This window comes from Eptatretus burgeri, chromosome 3, assembly GCF_056783735.1.
Source record: "Eptatretus burgeri isolate ZD-2024b chromosome 3, Ebu_testis_v1, whole genome shotgun sequence".
Taxonomy (NCBI): Eukaryota; Metazoa; Chordata; class Myxini; order Myxiniformes; family Myxinidae; genus Eptatretus; species Eptatretus burgeri.
This window is the reverse complement of record NC_140963.1, coordinates 34707195-34715694: the sequence shown is the minus strand read 5'-3', so window position 1 is coordinate 34715694 and position 8500 is coordinate 34707195. Positions and strand designations below refer to the sequence as shown.

Genomic DNA, 8500 nt, shown 5'->3' with positions numbered 1-8500 from the left:
ACATTGATCGGCTTGTGGACTGCCATCCAACCTGCCAGTGACACTGGATATCTCAGCCGCCTGAACCACTGCAGCAACATGACATTCCGCTCAGACCATGGAGTGAAGTCGGATTTGACCTCTTCTACTTGGATGCAGCTCAGTGGCTTGTCATCGTACATTATTATTCAAAATTTCCTGTTGTCCGCAAATTACCCGAGTCCGCCCCAAGCCACACGATTATTGCGACCTTGGGACAGATATTTTCTGAGTTTGGAATTCCTGATACGTTTATGAGTGATAATGATACTTATTTCTCAAGTGCAGAATTTCGTTCATTTACTGGGAAATGGAATTTTTACCACATCACGTCATCCCCACAATACCCAAATCTAATGGATTCATTGAGCGCCAGGTCGAGACAGTGAAATCCATCCTCCACAAATCAAAAAGTGTGGGAAACGATTTTCATCTTGCACTGCCAGCTTGGATTTCCACCCCAGTGAGCTACAACTTGGCAAGTCCTGCTCAACTGCTAATGGGCAGAAAAGTAAAATCGCTAGTACCAACCAGAATCGCCAACACACGTGATGATGACAACCTCATCCACGAGGAGCTGGAGAAGCACTGCTACTCACAAAGACTTTACCATGATAAGCATGCTTGGGCACACAAAATGTCCTGCCTATACCCTGGACAACGAGTTCGCATTCAGAACCACAACACTCATTGTTGGGAGCCAGCCACAGTTATCTCCATGCGTGAAGAGCCACGGTCATATTTGCTTGCATCACCAAATAATCAAACACTCCAACACCACAGGATTCACATTCAGGAACTCCCAATGAGTCTTGCGGTGCCCCCATCAATCTACGAGCCAAAACAAGTTTTCTGAACCTACATTGAGCGGGAACAGTGAACCATCTGCAAGGTGTGGTGTTGAACCTGTGAACCATGATGATGATGCTACTCACACAACGAGAGCAGAAATAGTTCGTCAATCTCCCTGCAGCGTTTTGCTAGTTATAGTCACATGCTGCCTCCCTCACAGAACCTGACAACTGTCCATACGAGGTCTGGCAGAACTATGAAAACACCATGCCGTCTTGATCTATAAACACTTTGTTTATGTGATGTTTGCATTTATATACTTTGCTTATCTGGTCTTAACTGATTTGGATGACTGTATTAGTGTTATAATGATCTAATGACACATTTCAGAGATGTAATTGTTTTATTTTAGTTGCTGTTTTTACTTTATTACTTTTCTTCTTGTGGGAAAGGGAGATGTAATAGTATTACATTGATTTGCATTTGCTTTGGGATATGAAGTGGGAGTTCCAAGGGTACAGGGAATTATGGATATGCGGTCGCAGGAGCACGATGCCATGATGATTCGGGTGCCTGAATAAACAATCGTTCTCTTCAAACATTGCCTCTTTATATATCTTTTACATCAGAACTTTACATCCCCCACCCCTCTTTCTGTCCCCCCCTATTTTTCTCCCCCTTCTTTTTCTTCCCCCCACCCCCCCTTTAATATTCCATTCAGCGAAGTGACAAGCGGTATTTGCTCGTATACTAATAAATGTCAATGTGTGTGCGTCTCCTCCATAACTCAAAAACCATGAAACCTTGCAGCCTGAAATGTTGTAGGCATATTAAGGGAACTCCATGGAAGTGCATGACTAAAAATTGGGTGTTTAGTTGAATTAAAACACACCCTTTGAAGATAATTAACGGTCTTATTTTATTACATCCTTTTTCAGGTGCACCCTCAGCCACCTCGCTCTCTGGGTACTGAAGGCATGTCCTGGGTTACCTTGCTGGGGTCTGAAGCCGCCATGTTTTTGGCCTGCTCAACCATGCCTCGACTTGGAACAGGCTGCAATGATTTCTTAATGATAAAGATTTTTTTTTCACTTTCCTCACTCATATTATCGAATGCTTGTTCATCATAGCGACATGTCGCTGGGTACATTGCAATGCTTATAAACGCCCGGAGACGCAAGCATTCGTGGCTGTAATTCATTTCCACACATTCCATAACCTCAAAAATCCCTTAAAATAAGCCAATTTACACAATTTAAGCTCCAGAATTGAACAGCAACAATTCCGACGACTAAAAAAAAAAAGTGTTCATTTGTCTAATTCGGACATCGTTTGGACATTCGGACACAGCTATCACTTGCCAAGTATTGAATTGGAGTGCTTGCTTGAGTGCTTAAGCCACTTGTCGAGCGCCACACAGTGGATGGCGGTACAGTTCGTGTCCTGATCGGGATTTAATCGGCAGTTGCTCCAAGGTGGAAGTACATATATGGGTATATTTGGATTTGAAATTTAGGGACTCTTTGCGGGTGTGTGTATGCCTGCATGCTTTGTGACACGGTTCCGTGGTTGCAAAGTTTCATCCCGTATCTTGGAGGTTTAAACTTTAAACCTCAGCAGCGTATGAGCGATCACGGTTTCCTTTCTCCTTGTGACTGTTTCTAAAACAATTGATTGTTCTATATGACTTGGTTCAATGCTTTACAAAGCTGATGTGGTTTCTCTTTATGAGCTTCAAAGAAAAATACTGTGACGTCCACGGGACTTGAACAGTCCCGCCAACGTAGAATGAGCCGAAACGATGGAGGCGGTTTATTTATTTATAACCCAAACATGGCGGTTCTAATCGCTCTACCGCAAACGGGACGAGGAAGGTGGCACGAGTCACTTTTCACTGAGTTGATGATGTTTATTTGTTTTTACTATTAACCATAAATAACAAGACTCGGCAAGAAGAGGGATCCGGGGTGATTCGACGGGATGGTGTGGGATCGGGCGTGGGGAAAAACACAGACAATTCCAATGAATATAGAGATCTCAAACCTTCTAAGGCGCCAAGCGCACACACACACACACACACACACACACACACACACACACACACACACACACACACACACACACACACACACACACACACACACACACACACACACACACACACACACACACACACACACATACATACACATACACACACACAACGTAGCTATTTCTGGTGGTCAGGCTGGACCGTGGTGTGGACGCAACTGTCCCAGGATCGGCGTCGGACGAGCTGGCCTTGCTCTCGTCAGGGGGGCAGGAGAAACCGTGGTGCTGTCGACTTCCTGGTCTTGGCCCAAGTCCGCTCACAGCCGCCAGGGAACCAGTTCTGGCGCCAAGTTGCGAGCAGGAGAGGGAGGCAGGTCCGCCCGCCGTTCGACCCCGTACTCCGAGTCAGCAGAACCCCAGAGCCAACCAAGGTGAGGCACGAGGCTCAGCAAGGCTCCAAGACACGATCAAGAACACGATCGAATCAGCACAACAACAAGGATGCTCCCCGCGCAACAGCCTCCCCACCAAAAAAACACGATCTTTTTGGTTGTAATCTTCTTCCTCTTCCTTTTCGACCCCGAACAGAACCTTTTTATCCTTGGTCCTCGTCACTTCAATCGAGCCGTTTATTGGCCCACCGCCATCGCCTTCCGCCAATCGTGATCACGGGGCGGAGCCATCCGCTGCACTGTCCTGTGACGTCACGGCCAGTCTTCAGAGAATACCAAAAGGGGTTTACGCAGACACACTTACCCTATCCCATGTCCCTATCTAATTACGTGACAATTATCATTTCCCCCTTGAAGAAATGAACATTTACTAGACAACTTATCACCACTGAATTGCAACTTATTACATCGAGATCCTGGTAAACTCGAACAGCATGGCATACCTAATTAAACATCCTAATTACCCTTTGAATGCATACCCCCCCCTCAAACGTAACACTGCCCCCTCCTCTGGTACCGCAGCTCCTGCAAGGTATATCACAGGCGCTACCGTACCAGCCTTAACACTTACTGACTCACACCTAATTAACCTAATGAAATAAAGTAGGAGGGGCAATGGGCAGCGAGTCGCAGCTAACTTACCTATCCTGCTTAATGTACGACCCCCTTATGGCCTTATCCTCGCCTAAACAATCATTCGTTTTTTTAATTTTATTTTATTTTATCACATGAGAGCACTGAGCGAAGTTGCACTCCATCCTCCGGATCATCGCTCTTGCCCAGCACTCTTCCAGTGATCTGGGGAGGGGAAACAAAAGGTTCCACAAAAACACAACACTTATACTTTACATTCCTACTCTAAGCCTTAACGACACTATTCACAGGATATTTACACTTGACCGCCTCCCCCAGTGGATGCTAATAGACCCAGCGTTACCTGGGGAGCCAATTTTCAAATTTGCTTGCCCCAAAATTATGCGGACATCATGCCCTTGCTGCACATGTCAAGTTGTGCGGGATCAAGTGGGACTCACACATCTTCACAACACTCACACCATGGTCATCATCACATTTCTAGGTCATGGTCCTCATTTTAATCATGCAGGCTGAATCCCGTCATGGCCGTGGGGTGGGTTACCACAAGATGATGGGGGCATCTCAGGTGCAACCATGCCCACAGGTAAGCTTCAGTCCAACCCGGATATTTCTCTGCCCCGCTCCCTTTGATTCCCTCCCCCCTGGTAGCCATCAGCTCTAATCCGGTACAACACTCTGGAAGGGGTCTCACTGGCTCCTCTGGCCTTCCTGGGTCGCCAAGCTCCTACCCGCCTTGGTCGCCCAACCAGACCCTCTCCCAGTTGCCTCCAGACACTGTCACCATTAGCCACCAGGTGGTGAATCTCCTTGAAGGGGGTCGCAATTCACGCTCACCGTGAGCTTCAGCAATCCCTGTGGACAAGCACATCATCCCCACCCACAAAACCCACATGACTCCCCCACCCCATTGGCCTTACATGTGACACCTGCATTTCTAACACTTCACCGACCATGACCTTCCCTATTACCACACCATGTCCAATAAAAAATCAATGTGTGCACCATATATTTCACTTCTTAACTTAAAACAACTCACACAGCACTTCTCACCCGATCCACGCACCAGCCATTGGACAGCCACTTGTGCCCGCTTTGTTACCAATTACCCACTGCCCCGATTGTCACTCTAAAACCCAGCAGAACTTACAAACCCATGCCAATTTTCCAACAATTCATTTTTTTTTTCCACTAAAGGAGGCATTTCGCCACAATCTCACCAGCCGTGCATGGCCCTATATGCTCAGCCCGATCTAGTCTCCCGGACCACCGACAGTGATCTCCGGACCCGACCTATGAAAGGGCATCTCGGATAGACCTGGCGGTTCAGCAGGAGGATTCATCCTCTCCGGGCTTGAAAGTCTATTGGAGGGTCTCTCCATCGCCGGGTACCGGCAATATCGTTGCATGTGTCCTCTTCGCCCGCACCGGAAACAACTCCCCATAAAAGGTCCCCATGGGTATCGGTGTAATGTCTCTTCCGGTTCCGGACCCCCTCGGCCATAATCGAATTGCTCTATTGGCTGGGCTGGACCCCGCCGCTTTGGCACACCAACTACCGAATTACCCCTTATCAAACTTAACAGTTTCTGGCAAATTTCCTGAAACATTTGGGTAATGCCAATTTCTCCCAGCCCCCCTCCCTGATCCTGGATCTCCGCCTGTCGGATCGTCACCGATGGCCTCTCTGGAACCCGACCCGGCCGACTCCACGAGGCCAGCCTGGCCGCGCACTCGGCCGCTCGGTGAACGGTGGGTGGATCCTGTAACTCCACTAGCGCTCGGACCTCAGGGTCCGGAAGAGCAGCTAAAAATTTCGAGTGCCAGTCTGTCCCACGCCTCCACTGTAAGGTCCCGATACGCGATCCTGACTGATTGGTAAATGTCCTGTGCCAGCTCCTGCACTGTCTCACCCGGCTTTAATCTGCGGTGCTGGAGCTGGGCCCGCACCAGATCATAGTTTGCCGCGAACCCAAACCGACGGCTCAACGCCTCGCAAATGTGGGAGCTGGTCAACATCCCCTCCGCGATCACGTTTAACACATCTGCGGCTGGTCCCCGCAACGTTGCCACCAAATTCCCTGTACGTTCCCGCTCATTCCACCCGTTTAGTCGGGAAATGCACTCAAATTGCGTCAGAAAAGCTTCAACGCTCCCTGACCCGTCGAAATTTACCAGGGGGATCACTTTTACGGTGGCCCGCTTCTCAGTTTCTCCCTTGTCCGAATCCAGCCCAGGGATCAAACACCCTTGTGGCTGCGTATCCAATTTCAGAGCCCACTGTGGCCAAAGATGTTTTGTGGTGAGGGTCTCATGGGTCAATTTTGCCTCCTGTTCCAAACGTTGAATGGACCGATTCACCTCTTCCCGCAGGATCTTCTGGGCCCGCACAACCTCCTCCAAGGCTCCGTCGCGAGTTTGTAGCTGCTCCTCAACCAACCCGGACACTCTACTTACAAAAGACGGCTCTACCAGGCCTTTATCCAAGACTTCATCTTGGCTCATAATTTTATCTTGTTCATCCAAACGAGCCTCCAATCCTTTTACCTCCTCCGCCAAATTCATCCCTTGCTTCCTCAGCTCTCCCCACTCTTCAACTTGCAGCTGCATACGAGCATCCACACAGGCACGATGACGTTCCAGGCTTTCATCCACTTTATCAACCCGAATGTTCGTTGCATCAATTTTATCTACCAATTTTTTCCGTATATTTTCCCCCTCCAATGTAATTTCTACCTTTGTTTCCTCCAATCTATCCTCGAATTTACTTTGTATTTCTCCCAATTTAACATCCACACACTCCTGCATCTCAGTTTTCATTTTCTCCATCTTTTCCCCCAATTCATCCCTCATTAAATCAATCCGTGCACCCAACTGTTCCCCCATTACCCCCAATCGATCCGCCATCTCTGGCCTCTGTGCCGTCATGTCTGCACTCTGTGTCACGAATTGATTTTCCATTTGTGCCGTCATTTCTGTCTTCTGTGTCACGAATTGATTTTCCATTTGTGCCGTCATTTCTGCCATTTGTGCCCCCTGTGCCGTCATGTCTGCCCTCTGTGTCACGAATTGATTTTCCATTTGTGCCGTCATTTCTGCCATTTGTGCCCCCTGTGCCGTCACTTTTTGCCCCCTGTGCTGTAATTGCACTCATTAAACGTTCCAACATTGTCCAGATCGTCATCGTGCCGGTTTCCGGCGCTGCCGGCTCCGTTACGGGCGATGAAGCACGGTCCACGCTCGGAATGAGGGAGGTTCCAACCCTACCCCCGTCTCTCCCTTCTTCCCCCGACTCGCTGCCAGACACGTGGCCTTCCTCCTCAAACATCTGCACATCCGCCATGGTGCAGAAGTCCCGTTTGCCGCCAATTAATTTAAATTTGAAAAATCCCGCCAAAATTTTCCCGCGCTCACGAGCTTTTCTGTAGTTATTTTATATTCCAATTCGTGGCGAGATTTTAATCCTGGTATATAATTTAGAGGGGTTCGAACATCCAACACCCTGACACCAATGTGACGTCCGCGGGACTTGAACAGTCCCGCCAACGTAGAATGAGCCGAAACGATGGAGGCGGTTTATTTATTTATAACCCAAACATGGCGGTTCTAATCGCTCTACCGCAAACGGGACGAGGAAGGTGGCACGAGTCGCTTTTCACTGAGTTGATGATGTTTATTTGTTTTTACTATTAACCAGAAATAACAAGACTCGGCAAGAAGAGGGATCCGGGGCGATTCGACGGGATGGTGTGGGATCGGGCGTGGGGAAAAACACAGACAATTCCAATGAATATAGAGATCTCAAACCTTCTAAGGTGCCAAGCGCGCACGCACACACACACACACACACACACACACACACACACACACACACACACACACACACACACACACACACACACACACACACACACACACACACACACACACACACACACACACACACAAAACGTAGCTATTTCTGGTGGTCAGGCTGGACCGTGGTGTGGACGCAACACTCTCTCTCTGTCTCTGTCTCTGTCTCTGTCTCTGTCTCTGTCTCTGTCTCTGTCTCTCTCTACAAACAATGGCAAGGCCAAAAAAAAAAAATGTTGCATTGGCGTAACCCACCCGACCCTAAAAATTCCGCCGACCCTACGTTTTTTTTTGTTTTTTTGCTATCGATTTCAAGTATCTTGTTGATTGCGATCGCAAAAACCCGGAAGTGTTTCGGACAGAACCCGCCGACAAAAAGGGTGGTACTCGAGCCAGGGGAGATTTTGGGAGGGATTTATTAGGATTTATTAAATTTTTGGATTTATTATCCAAAAATTTTGGGATTTATTAGGGGAAAAAAAATAAATAAATAAAAAAAAGATCCCGACCGACCTACCCTATTTTTCAGTGACCCGTTACGCCAATGCAACATTTTTTTTTTTGGCCTAATGCCTGGATGGTGGTTATCTCCACACATATCCAGACGGTGGTTATGTCCGGACAGACCCTCTCCTCAGGCTGTATTCCCTTGCCCTTCCCCTCACGCAAACATCCCTTACCCTCCCTTCACGCTACCTCCCCCTCCCCTCCCCTAACGCTACCCCCCCTCCCTCCACGCTGCCTTTTTTGTGCAATTT

The 8500-nt window shown here is 48.2% G+C and overlaps 1 pseudogene; it reads left to right on the top strand.

The window, feature by feature from the left end:
- Window positions 1-6: 6 nt before the first annotated feature.
- Window positions 7-1326, top strand: LOC147029663 (uncharacterized; annotated as a pseudogene).
- Window positions 1327-8500: the final 7174 nt, after the last annotated feature.